The sequence below is a fragment of the Aethalodelphis obliquidens genome, unplaced genomic scaffold (genome assembly GCF_003676395.1).
Source record: "Aethalodelphis obliquidens isolate GAN/ISIS:26980383/991018 unplaced genomic scaffold, ASM367639v1 scaffold35, whole genome shotgun sequence".
NCBI classification, from domain to species: Eukaryota; Metazoa; Chordata; class Mammalia; order Artiodactyla; family Delphinidae; genus Aethalodelphis; species Aethalodelphis obliquidens.
Window position 1 is genome coordinate 19937835 of NW_020837979.1, and position 19733 is coordinate 19957567.

Genomic DNA, 19733 nt, shown 5'->3' on the forward strand with positions numbered 1-19733 from the left:
ATGTTGTGTTACATTGATTGATTTTAGATATTAAACCAACCTTGCTTTCCTAGAATTAATGTCACTGGGTGATGATATATAATCCTTTTTATATATTTCTGTATTCACTTTTTTAGCACTTTGTTGAGGATTTTTGCATCCTGTATTTATAGAGATAAAGATCGGTAATCTTCTTTTATCGTATATCATTGTCTGGTTTTGCTATCAGGGCAATAATGTCTTCATTGAACTAGTTGGGGAGTGTTCATTTCTCTAATTTTTAGAAGAGTTTGTGAAGAATTGTTATTCATTCTTCTTTACATATTTGGTAGTATTTTTCATTTTTAGGATTTAGTTTTCAAATTATGAAAGGTTACATTTAAATCCCTAGTTCTTTCTTAAGCTTTTTCTATTTTGCTTACAAATCTCATATTTTTCAAATATAGCAATCACTTTTGCGTATACTCTGAGCAATATATTTTTAAAAATTTATTTATTTTATTTATTTATTTTTGGCTACGTTGAGTCTTCGTTACTGCACGTGGGCTTTCTCTAGTTGCGGTGATCAGGGGCTACTCTCCCTTTGCAGTGTGCGGGCTTCTCATTGCAGTGGCTTCTTTTGTTGTGGAGCACCAGCTCTAGGTGCATGGGCTTCAGTAGTTGTGGCTCGCAGGTTCTAGAGTGCAGGCTAAGTAGTTGTGGTGCATGGGGTTAGTTGCTCCGCACATGTGAGATCTTCCCAGACCAGGGCTCAAACCTATGTCCTCTGCATTGGCAGGCAGATGCTTAACCACTGCACCACCAGGGAAGCCCTAAGCAATATATATATATATATATATTTTTTTCTTTTTTGTGGCATGCGGCCCTCTCACCGCCGTGGCCTCTCCTGTCGTGGAGCACAGGCTCCGGACGCGCAGGCCCAGTGGCCATGGCCCACGGGCCCAGCCGCTCCATGGCATGCAGGATCCTCCTGGACCGGGGCATGAACCCGTGCCCCCCGCATCGGCAGGCCGACTCCCAACCACTGTGCCACCAGGGAAGCCCCTAAGCAATATTTTTTAACCTGTTTTTAAAACAATATTTTCACCATTTTAAAACATAATTATATATTTTATAAATTTGATTTCCTTCATAAAATTTTTATTCTTTGATTATGATATAAAACCTATACAAATTATTAAATAATTCTTATAAATCTAATAAATAAATTATAAATACAATGAATGTAAAGTTCCTTTAGATAGCTCAATATCTGAGTAAATGTACTAATATTTCAACAAAATATTATGTCTAAATTAATAATCACACATTTCAAGCTTAAAATTAAATACTATTATTCTTACAGGCCATATTATAAATATATAAATTTTACAAATATATAATTTTAAACATTATAAATACATAAAATAGCAAGCTTTACAGACATTAAATACAAAAATATTAAAACTATGATTTTGATTCTCTCAAAATAACAACTGTTATAAGATACATACCTAATATAGAAGCAAATATAGCACCTGTGGAAGCTAGAGATGCATGTTTCTGCCTCTTCTAGTATTCCTCCTGTACTGCAGGGGCTACAAAGCTAAAGTCTGCACAACTAGGGTTCTGCAAAATTTGCTTCATCATATACAGGCATACATAGTTGTTTTTTTTTTTTTTTTTTTGCGGTACGTGGGCCTCTCACTGTTGTGGCCTCTCCCGTTGTGGAACACAGGCTCCGGCCGGACACACAGGCTCAGCGGCCATGGTTCACGGGCCCAGCGGATCTGTGGCATGTGGGATCTTCCCGGACCGGGGCAGGAACCCGTGTCCCCTGCATCGGCAGACAGACTCTCAACCATTGCGCCACCAGGGAAGCCCCTAGGCATACATAGTTTTATTGTGCTTTGCTTTGTTGTGCTTCACAGATATTGTGTTTTTCACAAATTGAAAGTTTGTGGCAACACTGTGTCAAGCAAATCCATCAGCAGCATTTTTCTAACAACATTTGCTCATTTGATTCCTCTGGGTCACATTTTGGTAATTCTCACAGTATTTCAAACTTTTTCATTATTGTTATACTTGTTATGGTGATAAGCAATTTTTGGTGTTACTGCTGTAATGGTTTTGGGGAGCCATGAAATGTGCTCATTTAAGATGGTGAACTTCATTGATAAATGTTTTGTGTGTTCTTACTAGTTCACTCACCAGCCTTCCCCCATCACTCTCCCTTTCCTCAGAATCCCCTATTTACTGAGAAACAACAGTATTGAAATCAGGCCAATTAATAACTCTGCAATGGCCATAAATGTTCAACTGAAAAGGAGAGCACATGTCTCTCACTTTAAATCAAAGACTAGAAATAATTAAGCTTAGCGAGGAAGGCATGTTGAAAGCTGAGACAGGCCTCTTGTGCCAACAGTTAGCCAACTTGTGAATTAAATGGAAAAATTCTTGAAGGAAATTAAAATTGCTATTTCAGTGAGCAAATGAATGAAAAGAAAGTGAAACAAGGGGGTGGAAGGGAAGATGGCGGAAGAGTAAGATGTGGAGATCACCTTCCTCACCACAGATACACCAGAAATACATCTACACGTGGAGCAACTCCTACAGAACACCTACTAAATGCTGGCAGAAGACCTCAGACCTCCCAAAAGGCAAGAAACTCCCCACGTACCTGGGTAGGGCAAAAGAAGAAAAGAAAAAACAGAGACAAAGAATAGGGACGGGACCTGCACCAGTGGGAGGGAGCTGTGAAGGAGGAAAAGTTCCCACACACTAGGAAGCCCCTTCGCGGGCGGAGACTACGGGAGGCGGAGGGGGGAGATTCGGAGCCGGGGAGGAGTGCACAGCAACAGGGGTGCGGAGGGCAAAGCGGGGAGATTCCCGCACAGAGGATCGGTACCGACCGGCACTCACCAGCCCAAGAGGCAAGAGACTTTTAATTCCCTCTTTGTTTCATGGTGCGCAAGGAGAGGGGTTTAAGAGCACTGCTTAAAGGAACTCTAGAGACGGGCACGAGCCGCGGCTAAAAGTGTGAACCCCAGAGACGGGCGCGAGCCGCGGCTAAAAGCGCGGACTCCAGAGACCGGCGGGAGACACTAAGGCTGCTGCTGCCGCCACCAAGGGCCCTGTGTGCGAGCACAGGTCACTATCCACACCCCTCTTCCGCGGAGCCTGTGCAGCCCGCCACTGCCAGGTTCCCGGGATCCAGGGACAACTTCCCCGGGAGAACGCACGGCGGGCCTCAGGCTGGTGCAACGTCATGCTGGCCTCTGCCGCCGCAGGCCCGCCCTGCACGCCGTGCCCCTCCCTCCCCCTGGCCTGAGTGTGCCAGAGCCTCCGAATCAGCGGCTCCTTTAACCCTGTCCTGTCTGAGCAAAAAACAGACGCCCTCCAGCCACCTACCCACAGAGGCGGGACCAAATCCAAACCTGAGCCCCTGTGAACTGGGAGAACAAAGAAGAGAAAGGGAAATCTCTCCCAGCAGCCTCAGAAGCAGCGGATTAAAGCTCCACAATCAACTTGATGTACCCTGCATCTGTGGAATACATGAATAGACAACAAGTCATCCCAAATTGAAGAGGTGGACTTTGAGAGCAAGATTTATGACTTTTTTCCCCTTTTCCGCTTTTTGTGAGTGTGTATGTATATGCTTCTGTGTGAGATTTAGTCCGTATAGCTTTGCTTCCACCATTTGTCCTAAGGTTCTATCCGTCCCTTTTTTTTTGCTAAATAATTATTTTTTAATTTAATAACTTTATTGTACTTTATTTTATTTTAATGTATCTTCTTTCTTTTTTCCTTCCTTCCCTCCTTCCTTCCTTCCTCCCTCCCTCCCTCCTTTCTTTCCTTCTTTTCTTCTTTCTTTCTTTCTTCCTTCCTTCCTTCCCTCCTTCCTTTCTTTCTTTCTTTCTTTCTTTCTTTCTTTCTTTCTTTCTTTCTTTCTTTCTTTCTTTCTTTCTTTCTTCCTACTTCTACTAATTCTTTCTCTCTGCTTTTTCTCCCTTTTATTCTGAGCCGTGTGGATGAAAGGCTCTTGGTGCTCCAGCCAGGAGGCAGTGCTGTGCCTCTGAGGTGGCAGAGCCAACTTCAGGACACTGGTCCACAAGAGACCTCCCAGCTCCACATAATATCAAATGGCGAAAATCTCCCAGAGATCTCCATCTAAACACCAGCACCCAGCTTAACTCAATGGCCAGCAAGCTACAGTGCTGGACAACCTATGCCAAACAACTAGCAAATCAGGAACACAACCCCACCCATTAGCAGAGAGGCTGCCTAAAATCATAATAAGTCCACAGACACCCCAAAACACATCACCAGATGTGGACCTGCCCACTAGAGAGACAAGATCCAGCCTCATCCACCAGAACACAGGCACTAGTCCCCTCCACCAGGAAGCCTACACAACCCACTGAAACAACCTTAGCCACTGGAGACAGACATCAAAAACAACGGGAACTATGAACCTGCAGCCTGCAAAAGGAGACCCCAAACACAGTAAGATAAGCAAAATGAGAAGACAGAAAAACACACAGCAGATGAAGGAGCAAGATAAAAATGCACCAGACCTAACAAATGTAGAGGAAATATGCAGTCTACCTGAAAAAGAATTCAGAATAATGATAGTAAAGATGATCCAAAATCTTGGAAATAGAATGGACAAAATGCAGGAAACATTTAACAAGGACCTAGAAGAACTAAAGATGAACCAAACAATGATGAACAACACAATAAATGAAATGAAAAATACTCTAGATGGGATCAATAGCAGAATAACTGAGGCAGAAGAACGGATAAGTGACCTGGAAGATAAAATAATGGAAATAACTACTGCAGAGAAGAATAAAGAAAAAAGAATGAAAAGAACTGAGAACAGTCTCAGAGACTGCGGGGACAACATTAAACACAACAACATTTGAATTATAGGGGTTCCAGAAGAAGAAGAGAAAAAGAAAGGGACTGAGAAAATATTTGAAGAGATTATAGTTGAAAACTTCCCTAATATGGGAAAGGAAATAGTTAATCAAGTCCAGGAAGCACAGAGAGTCCCATACAGGATAAATCCAAGGAGAAATACGCCAAGACACATATTAATCAAACTGTCAAAAATTAAATACAAAGAAAGCATATTAAAAGCAGCAAGGGAAAAACAACAAATAACACACAAGGGAATCCCCATAAGGTTAGCAGCTGATATCTCAGCAGAAACTCTGCAAGCCAGAAGGGAGTGGCAGGACATACTGAAAGTGATGAAGGAGGAAAACCTACAACCAAGATTACTCTACCCAGCAAGGATCTCATTCAGATTTGATGGAGAAATTAAAACCTTTACAGACAAGCAAAGGCTGAGAGAGTTCAGCACCACCAAACCAGCTTTACAACAAATGCTAAAGGGACTTCTCTAGGCAAAAAACACAAGAGAAGGAAAATACCTATAATAACGAACACAAAACAATTTAGAAAATGGGAATAGGAACATACAGATCGATATTTACCTTAAATGTAAATGGACTAAATGCTCCCACCAAAAGACATAGATTGGCTGAATGGATACAAAAACAAGACCCATATATATGCTGTCTACAAGAGACCCACTTCAGACCTAGAGACACATACAGACTGAAAGTAAGGGGATGGAAAAAGGTATTTCATGCAAATGGAAACCAAAAGAAAGCTGGAGTAGCAATTCTCATATCAGACAAAATAGACTTTAAAACAAAGACTGTTAGAAGAGACAAAGAAGGACACTACATAATGATCAAGGGATCGATCCAAGAAGAAGATATAACAATTATAAATATTTATGCACCCAACATAGGAGCACCTCAATACATAAGGCAAATACTAACAGCCATAAAAGGGGAAATCAACAGTAACACATTCATAAGGAGGGGACTTTAACACCCCACTTTCACCAATGGACAGATCATCCAAAATGAAAATAAATAAGGAAACACAAGCTTTAAATGATACATTAAACAAGATGGACTTAATTGATATTTATAGGACACTCCATCCAAAAACAACAGAATACACATTTTTCTCAAGTGCTCATGGAATATTCTCCAGGATAGATCATATCTTGGGTCACAAATTAAGCCTTGGTAAATTTAAGAAAATTGAAATTGTATCAAGTATCTTTTCCGACCACAACACTATGATACTAGATATCAATTACAGGGAAAGATCTGTAAAAAATACAAACACATGGAGGCTAAACAATACACTACTTAATAACAAAATGATCACTGAAGAAATCAAAGAGGAAATAAAAAAAATACCTAGAAACAAATGACAATGGAGACACAACGACCCAAAACTTATGGGATGCAGCAAAAGCAGTTCTAAGAGGGAAGCTTATTGAAGAGGCTGTCCTTTCTGCACTGTACATTCCTGTCTCCTTTATCAAAGATAAGGTGGCCATATGTGCATGGGTTTATCTCTGGGCCCACCTTAAGAAGCAGGAGACATCTCGAATAAACAACCTAACTTTGCACCTCAAGCAATTAGAGAAAGAAGAACAACAACAAAAATCCCCCAAAGTTAGCAGAAGGAGAGAAATCATAAAAATCAGATCAGAAATAATTGAAAAAGAAATGAAGGAAACAATAGCAAAGATCAATAAAACAAAAAGCTGGTTCTTTGAGAAGATAAACAAAATAGATAAACCATTAGCCAGACTCATCAAGAAAAAAAGGGAGAAGACTCAAATCAATAGAATTAGAAATGAAAAAGGAGAAGTAACAACTGACACTGCAGAAATAAAAGAGATCATGAGAGATTACTACAAGCAACTCTATGCCAATACAATTGACAACCTGGAAGAAATGGACAAATTCTTAGAAATACACAACCTGCCAAGACTGAATCAGGAAGAAATAGAAAATATGAACAGACCAGTCACAAGCACTGAAATTGAGACTGTGATTAAAAATCTTCCAACAAAAAAAAGCCCAGGACCATGTGGCTACACAGGCGAATTCTATCAAACATTTAGGGAAGAGCTAACACCTATCCTTCTCAAACTCTTCCAAAATATAGCAGAGGGAGGAACACTCCCAAATTCCTTCTATGAGGCCACCATCACCTTGATACCAAAACCAGAGAAGGATGTCACAAACAAAGAAAACTACAGGCCAATATCACTGACAAACATAGATGCAAAAATCCTCAACAAAATACTAGCAAAGAGAATCCAACAGCACATTAAAAGGATCATACACCATGATCAAGTGGGGTTTATTCCAGGAATGCAAGGATTCTTCAATATACACAAATCTATCAATGTGATAAACCATATTAACAAGTTGAAGGAGAAAAACCATATGAACATCTCAATAGAGGCAGAGAAAGCTTTCGACAAAATTCAACACCTATTTATGATAAAAACACTGCAGAAAGTAGGCATAGAGGGAACTTTCCTCAACATAATAAAGGCCATATATGACAAGCCCACAGCCAACATCATCCTCAATGGTGAAAAACTGAAAGCATTTCCACTAAGATCAGGAACAAGACAAGGTTGCCCACTCTCACCACTCTTATTCAACATAGTTTTGGAAGTTTTAGCCACAGCAATCAGAGAAGAAAAAGAAATAAAAGGAATCCAAATCGGAAAAGAAGAAGTAAAGCTGTCACTGTTTGCAGATGACGTGATACTATACATAGAGAATCCTAAAGATGCTACCAGAAAACTACTAGAGCTAATCAATGAATTTGGTAAAGTAGCAGGATACAAAATTAATGCACAGAAATCTCTGGCATTCCTATACACTAATGATGAAAAATCTGAAAGTGAAATCAAGAAAACACTCCCATTTACCATTGCAACAGAAAGAATAAAATATCTAGGAATAAACCTACCTAAGGAGAAAAAAGACCTGTATGTATAAAATTATAAGACACTGATGAAAGAAATTAAAGATGATACAAATAGATGGAGAGATATACCATGGTCTTGGATTGGAAGAATCAACAATGTGAAGATGACTCTTCTACCCAAGCCATCTATAGATTCAATGCAATCCCTGTCAAACTACCACTGGCATTTTTCACAGAAGTAGAACAAAAAGTTCCACAATTTGTATGGAAATACAAAAGACCCTGCATAGCCAAAGCAATCTTGAGAATGAAAAACGGAGCTGGAGGAATCAGGCTCCCTGACTTCAGACTATACTACAAAGCTACAGTAATCAAGACAGTATGGTACTGTCACAAAAACAGAAAGATAGTTCAGTGGAACAGGATAGAAAGCCCAGAGATAAACCCATGCACATATGGCCACCTTATCTTTGATAAAGGAGACAGGAATGTACAGTGCAGAAAGGACAGCCTTTTCAATAAGTGGTACTGGGAAAACTGGACAGGTACATGTAAAACTATGAGATTAGATCACTCCCTAACACCATACACAAAAGTAAGCTCAAAATGGATTAAAGACCTAAATGTAAGGGCAGAAACTATCAAACTCTTAGAGGAAAACATAAGCAGAACACTCTATGACATAAATCACAGCAAGATCCTTTTTGACCCACCTCCTAGAGAAATGGAAATAAAAACAAAAATAAACAAATGGGACCTAATGAAACTTCAAAGCTTTTGCACAGCAAAAAACAAGACCAAAAGACAACTCTCAGAATGGGAGAAAATATTTGCAAATGAAGCAACTGACAAAGGATTAATTTCCAAAATTTACAAGCAGCTCATGCAGCTCAATAACAAGAAAACAAACAACCCAATCCAAAAATGGGCAGAAGACCTAAATAGACATTTCTCCAAAGAAGATATACAGACTGCCAACAAACACATGAAAGAATGCTCAACATCATTAATCATTAGAGAAATGCAAATCAAAACTACAATGAGATATCATCTGACACCAGTCAGAATGGCCATCATCAAAAAATCTAGAAACAATAAATGCTGGAGAGGGTGTGGAGAAAAGGGAACACTCTTGCACTGCTGGTGGGAATGTGAATTGGTTCAGCCACTATGGAGAACAGTATGAAGGTTCCTTAAAAAACTACAAATAGAGCTACCATATGACCCAGCAATCCCACTACTGGGCATATACCCTGAGAAAACCAAAATTCAAAAAGAGTCATGTACCAAAATATTCATTGCAGCTCTATTTACAATAGCCCAGAGATGGAAACAATCTAAAAGCCCATCATCGGATGAATGGATAAAGAAGATGTGGCACATATATACAATGGAATATTACTCAGCCATAAAGAGAAACGAAATTGAGCTATTTGTAATGAGGTGGATAGACCTAGAGTCTGTCATACAGAGTGAAGTAAGTCAGAAAGAGAGAGAAAAATACCGTATGCTAACACAGATATATGGAATTTAATAAAAAAAAAAGTGTCATGAAGAACCTAGGGGTAAGACAGAAATGAAGACACAGACCTACTGGAGAACGGACTTGAGGATATGGGGAGGGGGAAGGGTGAGCTGTGACAGGGCAAGAGAGAGGCATGTACATATATATACTAACAAACCTAAGGTAGATAGCTAGTGGGAAGCAGCCGCAAGGCACAGGGATATCGGCTTGGTGCTTTGTGACTGCCTGGAGGGGTGGGATAGGGAGGGTGGGAGGGAGGGAGACACAAGAGGGAAGAGATTTGGGAACATATGTATATGTATAACTGATTCACTTTGTTATAAAGCAGAAACTAACACACCATTGTAAAGCAATTATACCCCAATAAAGATGGTAAAAAAAAAAGACATATTAAAAAAAAAAAAAAAAAAAAGAAAGTGAAACAGCCTTATTGCTGATAACAGAGGAAGTTTTAGTGGTCTAGGTAGAATATCAAACCAGCCACAACATTCCCTTAAACCAGAGCCTAATCCAGAGCAAGGCCCTAACTCTCTTTAATTCTATGAAGTCTGAGAGAGGTCAGGAAGTTGCAAAAGAAAAGTTTGAAGCTAGCAGAGGTTGGTTCATAAGGTTTAAGGAAAGAACCCATCTCTATTATAATAAAAGTGAAAGGCGAAGTAGCAAGTGCTGATGCAGAATCTACAGCAAGTTATCCAGGAGATCGACCTAAGATAATTAATGAAGGTGGCTACACTAAACAACAGAGTTTCAATGCAGCTGAAACAGCCTTCTTTTGGAAGAAGATGCCATCTAGGACTTTCATAGCTAGAGAGTAGCCTGGCTTCAAAGTTCCAAAGGGCAGACTGACTTTCTTCTTAGGGGCTAATGCAGTTGGTGACTCTAAGTTGAAGCTACTGCTCATTTACCATTCTGAAAATCCTAGAGCCTTTAAGAATTATGCTAACTCAACTCTGCCTGTGCTCTACAAGTGGAACTACAAAGTCTGGATGACAGCACATCTGTTTACAAGGTGGTTTACTGAATATTTTAAGCCCACTGTTGAGAGTTACTGCTCAGAAACAAAAATTTCTCTCAAAATATTACTGCTTGTTGAGAATGCACCTGGTCACCCAAGAGGTATAAATTCCCAAGATTGTGTAAAATCCCAATTCCCCTAGTAAACCCCTTTGTGCTTGACATGGTTTCTGTTTCTTGTCCTTGAATTCTGTTAACTATGGCTACTTAAATCTAAATTTTCTTGGTTTTTTAAGATGTTTTCCCAATAAATATGTTCAAATTACCTAAGATTACTAACAACCAAAGATTTCAGCTGCATATAGACTTGGGATAGCGGACACCAGAACAATTCTTCTATTGTCCACTGTCAAACTGATGTGACATTATAGTCTTTTTATAGTCACTTTGTCATGGGCTTCAAAACAGTATGCAAGTTGAACTATAAATAAAACACATAGTAATTAGAATAAAATAATAGACTTAAAAGAAGCAAAGTTCTGACCTGTGCACAGAGTAGGCACATAACATGTTATTGAAAGATGACCCAGTGAATTCCAAATTTTAGTCACATCTCTTCTACTTCCTCTATAACTCTTGGGATTTCTTTACCCATTTCTGTGCTTTGATGGGAAGCTTTCTCTGATATGATAATCATCTTCAGTTTTGTAGAACTTGTATGTGCCATGACAGTTTATGCAACCATTTCTACCACTATATGCTTATGTCATACTGGACATTGGGAGAATATGGGAGTTGTATACTCCTGGACTCTGCTGGGAAGTGTATCCCCAAAATCCCGCTCTTAAAGGACTCCCTAACCTGCCTGTTCTCCTATCATCTTTTTCTCCTCTAAGGGATTACAAAATTTCTCAAGACCCACAGAAAAATGAAAAGCTTTAAATCGATATGTCTTCTTCAAAATGTATTATTTCTGACATGAACTTTAAAGCCTAGGACCTATGTGTAAAAAGCTCCAAAATTTCAAATCTTTGCATTTCAAAAACATCAATAACCATTGATCATACTCTTTTTTCTCCTCTTGTGCTCTGTTGTAATAGTCCTTCCATGTAACAATAGCTCCTTTGTTGCTTAGCTGTCTGAATGGTGGATGGTCATGTTTTCAGCAGAAATTATTGGGAGAGGAAGGGAAACATCAACTGAAGTCTCCAAATACTAAACATATAACGTATTGATGCAATTTAAGGTGGAAGCTCTTTTCTTGTTGTCCTTATAGCCCTGTTGACTCACATTGACTTTATCATCAAAGACTCAGGATTGGACATGAGGCACTCAATGACAAGTGGCTACAGAGGAGTATCAGAGCCCCAGTCTCCAAAGAAAATAAAAAACCCAACCCAGACACAGAATTACCCACAGCAAGGGCAGGTAAGTGTTTCAGTGCACAAGATCAAAGAATTTGCCAAACTTTGGCATTTTCATACAAGCCTGAATTCTGATTCTATAGGAAGGGTAAGAGAGCAAGAAGTTGTGGAGAGTATATATACTATACACAGTCAGAGCAATATCGAGATCTGGGAATATCAAGGCATGTCTCTACAGAATGGTTGGAAATATTGAAGACAAGACACAGCATATTTTATTGACGGTATTGGAAAGAACTAGGCCACCAGATGAGTGAGCTGGGCTTCAGTCTTAGAATATTAAGCAAGCAAACAGCAGAATACAGAGGAAGGACCAACACATAAAATGACATTTATAATCATGATTAGATGGGCAGGTATGGGCATTCCTTGCAGAGGAAACCAAGACCTGGACGCTGGAGTAGATCTTGCTTTCTTGTTCATGCCCACTCTCCACATATCCCCACTTCTGGGTAAAGGGAACACTAATCTAATTGGGTCAGACTGCAGAATAATGATTTTGCTATAGTTACTTATAAACGGGGTCACAGGTGCTTCAGAAGTCAATAAACATAGACATACCTCACTCTGTTTTCTTTTCTTTCTCTAATTCTCAGGCATTTCTTTTCACTCAAATAATGGATCAAACTGAGTCAGGTTTCACCTCCTTGGAGTAGATGTAGTTATCTTATATTTTCTCTTCTGCAATAACAAAACAAAACCAACATTGTTTAAAGTTGGTACTGATTGATGTTAAGATTTAGTGTTTTCTTAGACCTCAGCCCTAAGCCCTGTTTATCAGAAAGCCCTTCATTGACTATGGGTACAAGGCTAGATCATAATAAATAAGTGATGTCTTATTTCTCATTGCCATTTTTCTTTTTTTTCTTTTTTTGCGGTACGTGGTCCTCTCACTGTTGTGGCCTCTCTCCCGTTGTGGAGCACAGGCTCCAGACACGCAGGCTCAGCGGCCATGGCTCATGGGCCCAGCCGCTCCATGGCATGTGGGATCTTCCTGGACCGGGGCACGAACCCGTGTCCCCTGCATCAGCAGGTGGACTCTCAACCACTGTCATTTGCCATTATTCTTGTATAAGTATATTCTTAATCTATGAAATCATAGAGAGGAAGGATGGTAAGATGAAAAAGAGATTCAAGCATCCCAGGATCTCCTGAATATAATACTATATTAATACCATCTAATAGGACTCCAGTCTTTTGTGTTTAAAATGTAGTTCCAGGACATATTTTGTGCCTAAAGATCAGGAAAATGAACAGGAGTTGATGTCAATTGGCATGTCATCCTTATAAAGGAAATCATGAGAACGAATAACAGGACAGAGATCAGACTGAGAATAAGAGAAAGAGGGAGACCATGAAACATGCTTACATTTAAGGGAGCAATAAGAAACAGAGCACATAACAGAAGAGAACCAGTCAGAGCAATGCAGAGGGGCCCCAACATGCCATGGAAGTCAATATAAAAGAGAATAAAGAATAAAGAAGCTGTCAACTTGTTTACATGCTACAGAGATAAAGTGGGGCTGTGAAAAAAGGAAAGGCTAATTAGATTAGCAACTAAAGTATTATGGATAACTTTGGAGATGCAATTTTAGTAGAATGATGGAAGCATAAACAATAGTTAAGAATTAGAACTGAAACAAGGAAATGGAGGCCAAAAACTAGTGGGAGCAGAGAAGGGAGAAGTTTCTTGAGGAGGGATAAGAAAGTGATGAAACCAATAACATGGGGGTAGAGTCAAAGGAAGAACATTATACCATTAAAAATAATTTTAAGGAATTGTTGTTTGAGGAAAAGGGTCCAGTAGAAATATACTACATAACTATGCAAAAACTGTAGTGGAATCCAGCAAGATTCTGATGGACCCAATGTCTACATTACTACAAGCTAAAGTTTACTGGCCTAACAATTTTGGTAGCTACTCAGTTAAATGAGGATTTTGCTTTAGTTTTTAACTTATTAGTTACTTAATATTCAAACCACATTTAGTTACCTACTTCCATATAACAAATTACCCCCTAAAACATGACTACTTAAAGTAGCCGTTTATTATTCTCATGGTTTTCTGGGTTGGCTGAGCTGAACAGGTTGGTCCTCACTCAGGGCTGAGCCTGGTTGTGATGAGATGGTGGCTGGGGTTGGAGTCATCTGAAGGCTCAAATGGGTCGAATGTCCAAGACGGCCAACTCATGTGATGCTGGCCAAAGGCTAAGAGCTCAACTGGGGCTGACCACCAGAGCACATTGTCTCTCTGGGTGGCTTGGGCCTCTCCCAGCATGCCACCCAGGTTCCCAGATGGAGTGTTACAGATAAGTGCTCCAAGAGGCTCCAGAGGGTGCTACAAGACTTCTTGTTAGCTAGGCTTAGGAGACCCAGGATGCCTACTATGTCTTACTGATCAAGCAAACCATTCAGGCCATTCCTGATTCAAGGCTGATGGAATTAGTCTCTGCCAGTTTTGTGAGAAGCAGCATGTGTGTATGGGAAAGAAAGTCTTGATGGAGTTCCTCTTATAGAACTTCTGCCACCCCTACTTAAGATTAAAACTATTAAAGATAGGTTATTTTGCAATACGTAGAATATTCCCAATCTTTCTTCCCCCTTAGACTTGCTATCAGCCTCTTACTGATTTCACATTAATCATCAAATCTATGGTTACGGGATGAAAACAGAAACTGGTTAAATCCCCAAATAGTTAAGATAATTGCTTACATGTTAGTGCATCTGTTAAATTATTTAGGAGTTATTGGCCAAGTTGAAAAAAAAAGTAACATATTTGTGTATATATTTTCCTCTTATTAACCAAGATAATTAAGCAGAAACTCTATGAAGTAAATATATACCTACTCCTTCTGTATATGGGGCTATCCATGTATAGCCATGTATAGCTTGATTTGCTAAAACACTTTTCTTCAAAATTGTTGCTACAAATCAGGCCTAAAATATTGTTCTCTATTTAAATTATATTAGTTACTAAATACTAAATACTGTACTAATACTAAACACAAATACTAAAGTTACTCTTGACTGAATTTTCTGCCTATTAATACAATCAAATTATTTTAAATATTGCTTTTCTTTTATTTGAGTCATAATTATTCTAAATCAATTCCTATGCTTTCTCTGGTCAAGAATTTTTCTGCTTTCTAATTGTAACATAGTTACCAGAAAAACCTCATCAGTTTCTCTAAGTTTAATGTTATTTCCTCTAAGAAATAGTTTATGAGATATACAAGATGAAAAATTTATTAATTTCCTATTTAGAGAGAGAGGCTTATTCATGAGACTTCTCCTGTGAAAATCATATTTCAAAACATGAAAAGAGATTCACGGGACTGAAATAAAGGTAAGATGCTTCCTACACTGAGGAATGAGACCCTACCTGAGCTACTGGGGGATTTTGCCTCCTCCATTGCTACCATCCAGCTCACTCAAAGTCATCAGGTAGAGAAAGCAGCGGCTTGGCAGTCAGTCTTTGCTATTGTCAATGTCATGGAATGCTCTGCGCCTCTTTTTCGTCACCCAAACAGGGTTAATAAAACCTGACTTTGTTTTAATGTGGTCATCAGGGTGGTCAAATGAAATGAAATGTCAAAGCAATTTGCAAACTTAAAAGCACTATAAAAAATGTAGTTTTTTATGATTGTCCCCAAATAAGTTTGTAATGTGCACAGGGCATAGTATGTTAATTTGTTAGGTAGAAACACTTTTGTTAAGCATCAATGGCAACACTATAACATGAATCTCAAAGCTACTTATTTCTTGCTAACCCTTAGTTTAAAATAGCTCCTCTCTTAGATGCACAGTCCCCAAATAAATTGTATGCTGTGATTCTATCATTTATTTGAATTAAAAGAAAAATTTTATTGTTTTTTATTAGTATAAAAGCATTGCTTGACCATAGTAGGTAAATTTAAATGTACAAGTAGGTTTTAAAAAGGAAGTGTATTTTTTTACGGCACAAAGTAACAACTGTTAGCCATTTAGTCTGTTTTTCTATATATCCATCTATAATCTTCATACAGATAGAGACAGATAGAGATATATGACATATGTTTCATTTCCAGCTCTTTTCATATAGCAACACAAACATTTTCTGGCAAAAAAGTATGACCTATGTCGGGGTTAAAATCTCCCTTTTTCTCAAATTCCTGTCAAGATAATACAGGTAATATAAAGAAAAGTTCTGTTCTCTTTAGGAGAAACTATAAAGGATATCACTCAACCAGTGAAAATCTTAAGGAGTTTTCAAGCAAGAATGAGGTAAGAGGGGTGAGGAGGGGGAAAGCAAAGTGCCACAGATGTACCATTGCCTGCCAAGCTCCAGAGAAGCTTCCTGTGGACTCCTATGCCGAGGATGACCCACAGTCACCAGCTGCCTCAGGGAGCGCTTACCTGTAAGAGCATCACTGTCCAACACACCTGGGGAGAAGGCTGTCCATCTTCTGTCTGTCTCAGGCAACTGACTCTTTCAGAGGAAGTCCAGATGGATCACCTACTTCTAGCTGGTACCCTGAAAGGAAGATCAATCATGGTGAAACAAAAAAGAACATTACACACACACACACACACACACACACACACACACACACACACACACTTCATTCCTCCTAGCTGTACGTGGCAAGAATTCTACATTTAGTTTCCATGGTTCAGGGTAGGAGTCAGTCAACTGACCCCGACTCATCACTCTCTGAGGTTAAGGCAAGGTCTGCAAAAAGGATTCAGCAGTCTAGCTAACTGCTCATGAAAGCCATATCAGCTACTGTTTCCAAACAAATCATACATATGTTTTTAAATGCAGAAGTCTCTTGCTTTCTGGACTTACCATTATGGTGTTTTATGTTGATGTTCAAAATAACTCCTTGGAAGAATATATAAACATTACATTGAATGAGCTTTTTTTCAGATATTCACAAGGCTCATAGTTTCATCTCTTTTAGGGAGGACTTTCTTTACCTCTAGAAAAATAGCATTTCCCATCTCTTTCCCTCTTTTACATATTTCTATAGGACTAATCATCATTTAAAATACTATATACTTAGACTATTTCTTTGAGAGTCTTTTGTCTCTCCCAATCCCATTTGAACATAAGCTCTGTGAGGACAGGAATTTTTGTCCTATTTATTTGTTGTTTTCCCATGCCTAGGATAAGCCTGGCCCATAATAGGTAATAAATGTACAGTGTTGAGTAAAAGAATGAACAAGTGGACTCATGTATATGATGCAACTTTGTGTTTGCCTTCCTCTGTGCCTAGTTTATATCATTCCCCTGAGAGAAATTTGTGGGAGGCCCTATAACCCTTTGGATTGCTCTTAGGTGATATAAGGTCCTCTGATTACTCTGAGTCATAAAGCATAGTTTTATCTCTCATTTCAGAAATTCATGTATCCAGTTCAATGCAATATTCAAAAACGTAAAACCAGGATTTAAAGGTAGAACTTCACTTCTCCCCCAGTTTAAGCCCACTGAAGTAGGAAAGAGGAAAATGTTTGCAAAGGCAGGTTGTATTACTCATTTTAGGTTTGCTCTATGTGGTACCCTTTGTGTGAAAGGATGAAACATCCTGCCCTGTTGAATTCAGGAACACTGAAGTGATAATTACTCCTTGTGTAATTCTCTTCTCTTGACTGTGGGCTGCATCTTGACTGTGGACTTGCTTGAAATGAATAGAAGAGTCATACAACGTCACTTGCATTATAAGGTTATGAAAGACTCTGACTTCTAGCTTGTTGGCATTCTCTCTTTGGCTCTTCATGCATGTTTGTTCTGGTGGAGAGGGGCACCTGGCAAGGAACCAAGGGCAACCTCTAGCAACTGACACTTTCAGTCCAACAGCGCATGAGGTACTGAATCCCACTAGTAACCATTGAGTGAGCTCAAGAGCAGATCCTGTCCCATTTGACATCTGGAATGACTGTGGCCCTGCCTGACACTTTGATTGCAGCTCTTAAGAGACCTTGAAGAAGAGGACTCAGCTAAGCTATGCCTGGTTATTGACCCACGAATACTAATAGATTATGACTGTGTGTTGTTTTAAACTACTGAATTCTGGGGTAATTTGCTACACAGTATTAGATAACCAGTAGACAAGGGGACTTGCTTTGGAAAGATGTGTGTCGTTTCTACCAGAAGTTTTAAAAGTTAGTATATTGTCGAACATGTTTCTTTTTGCTTTACCATGTTGACTGGTGATGTTTTAGATGGAGACTGGATTCTACCACGAAGACACACAGAACAGAGCCACAGCCAAACTGCAATGGACACCTTGTACACACGAGAAATAAACCTTTGTGTTATAAACCACTAAGATTTGGAGATTGTTAAGTCAGCATGCTCTAGCCCACAGTTTCGCAACCTTGGCACTATTGACATTTTGCTGTATAAATCTCTGTTGTTAAGGGGCTGTCCTGTACATTGAATGGTGTTTAGCAGCATCCCTTGCCTCTGCCCACTAGATACCAGTAGCATTGCCCACACAATTCCCCATCTCCCCAAATTGTGATAACCAAACCTGTCTCCAGACATTGCCAACTATCCCTGGGGGAGGGAATTGCCCTTGGGTGAGAAGTACTCTTCTACTCTTTCTTGACTGTTAATATCAGTGTTCCTTCATTCCCACTATCTGCAGTTCTCTTGGCAAAAATGAATTCCTTTGTTCTGGCTGGTTGCTGCTGACTCCTCCTTTAGCTCCTTTCCATTATGGTCTTTCCACCTCTTCAAGTAGAACTCCTAAGACCGGAACTGGAAAAATTTGATGCTAGCATTCTTGGGCACGTGACCCACATCTGGTTCAGAGAAAACAATTTTGCTTGGGTAAGATTTGGTAATTCGGGACTTCCATGGTGGTCCAGTGGTTAAGACTCCATGCTCCCAATGCTGGTGGCCCGGGTTCAATCCCTGATTAGGGAATTAGATCCTGCATGCCACAACTAAAGATCCCCCATGCCGCAACTAAGACCGAGCACAGCCAAATAAATATTAAAAAAATATTTTGTAATTCACGGTGATCCCAATATGCCAACACCAGAGTAGCTGAGCAGCCACATTCCTGACCCTTTCCATGTCTCAGGCTTCAGCCAAGAACCAGCCCACTCTTTCCAAATCACTGGTGCACAGTTCAAACTCTCTGAGATGAAGTTGAGTCACTTCCCACTAGAGCTGAACTTTGGAGAAGTCACCCTCTAACCCCCTGTGTGTGGGGGAGAGAGGTAGGACCATCTCTTCAAGGAAATGTGCTTATCCTTTAATCTCCGGCTCCTAATCCTTTTAGCCCTTTGTTGTCAGCTAGAGATTAAAATCACAAGACTAGCTTTTGTTCACTTCATTTAAAAATTCTTGATGACCTTCCCTTTGGGAAAGAGTCTCTACTATTTTAATCTTCAGCTGAAAGTAACATAAATACACTATAGCATCCTTTATTACAGTTTATCATTTTTCTAATAAATACATAATATTTTTCTATTGTGCAAAATAATAAAATTCTCACTCAGAATCTATGGCACAACATGATCTACTCAGCTCAGCTGACTGAAAGTGTCATTTTTATTTTGGGTGTAGTCTAGTATAGGTTTAAGATTTCATTTTTAAAATATATATTTTTTATTTATGGCTGTGTTGGGTCTTCGTTGCTGTGTGCAGGTTTTCTCGAGTCACGCTGAGCAGGGGCTAATCTTTGTTGTAGTGAGTGGACTTCTTATTGCAGTGGCTTCTCTTGCTGCAGAGCACGGGCTCTAGGCCATAGGCTTCAGTAGTTGTGGCACACGGGCTCAGTAGTTGTGGGTTGCAGGCTCTAGAGCACAAGGTCAGTAGTTGGGGTGCATGAGCTTAGTTGCTCCGCGGCATGTGGGATCTTCCTGGACCAGGGCTCAAACCTGTGTCTCCTGCACTGGCCGGCAGATTCTTAACCACTGTGCCACGAGGGAGGTCCTAAGATTTCTTTTTGCTAGGTAACATATATCTGGCCTCTTCCATATAATAAACACCAGCCCACTCTTCAATTGCTTCTCCTCCTCCTCTAAACTTTCTATTAATCAAATCA

At 39.6% G+C, this 19733-nt stretch overlaps 1 long non-coding RNA gene across 1 annotated transcript; it reads left to right on the forward strand.

Annotated features, from left to right (window-relative positions):
- Positions 1 to 510: 510 nt before the first annotated feature.
- Positions 511 to 19475, forward strand: LOC113631976 (uncharacterized). The gene is made up of 3 exons (XR_003437600.1): positions 511 to 540; positions 16396 to 16400; positions 19355 to 19475. It is a non-coding gene; the product is annotated as an uncharacterized LOC113631976 (long non-coding RNA).
- Positions 19476 to 19733: the final 258 nt, after the last annotated feature.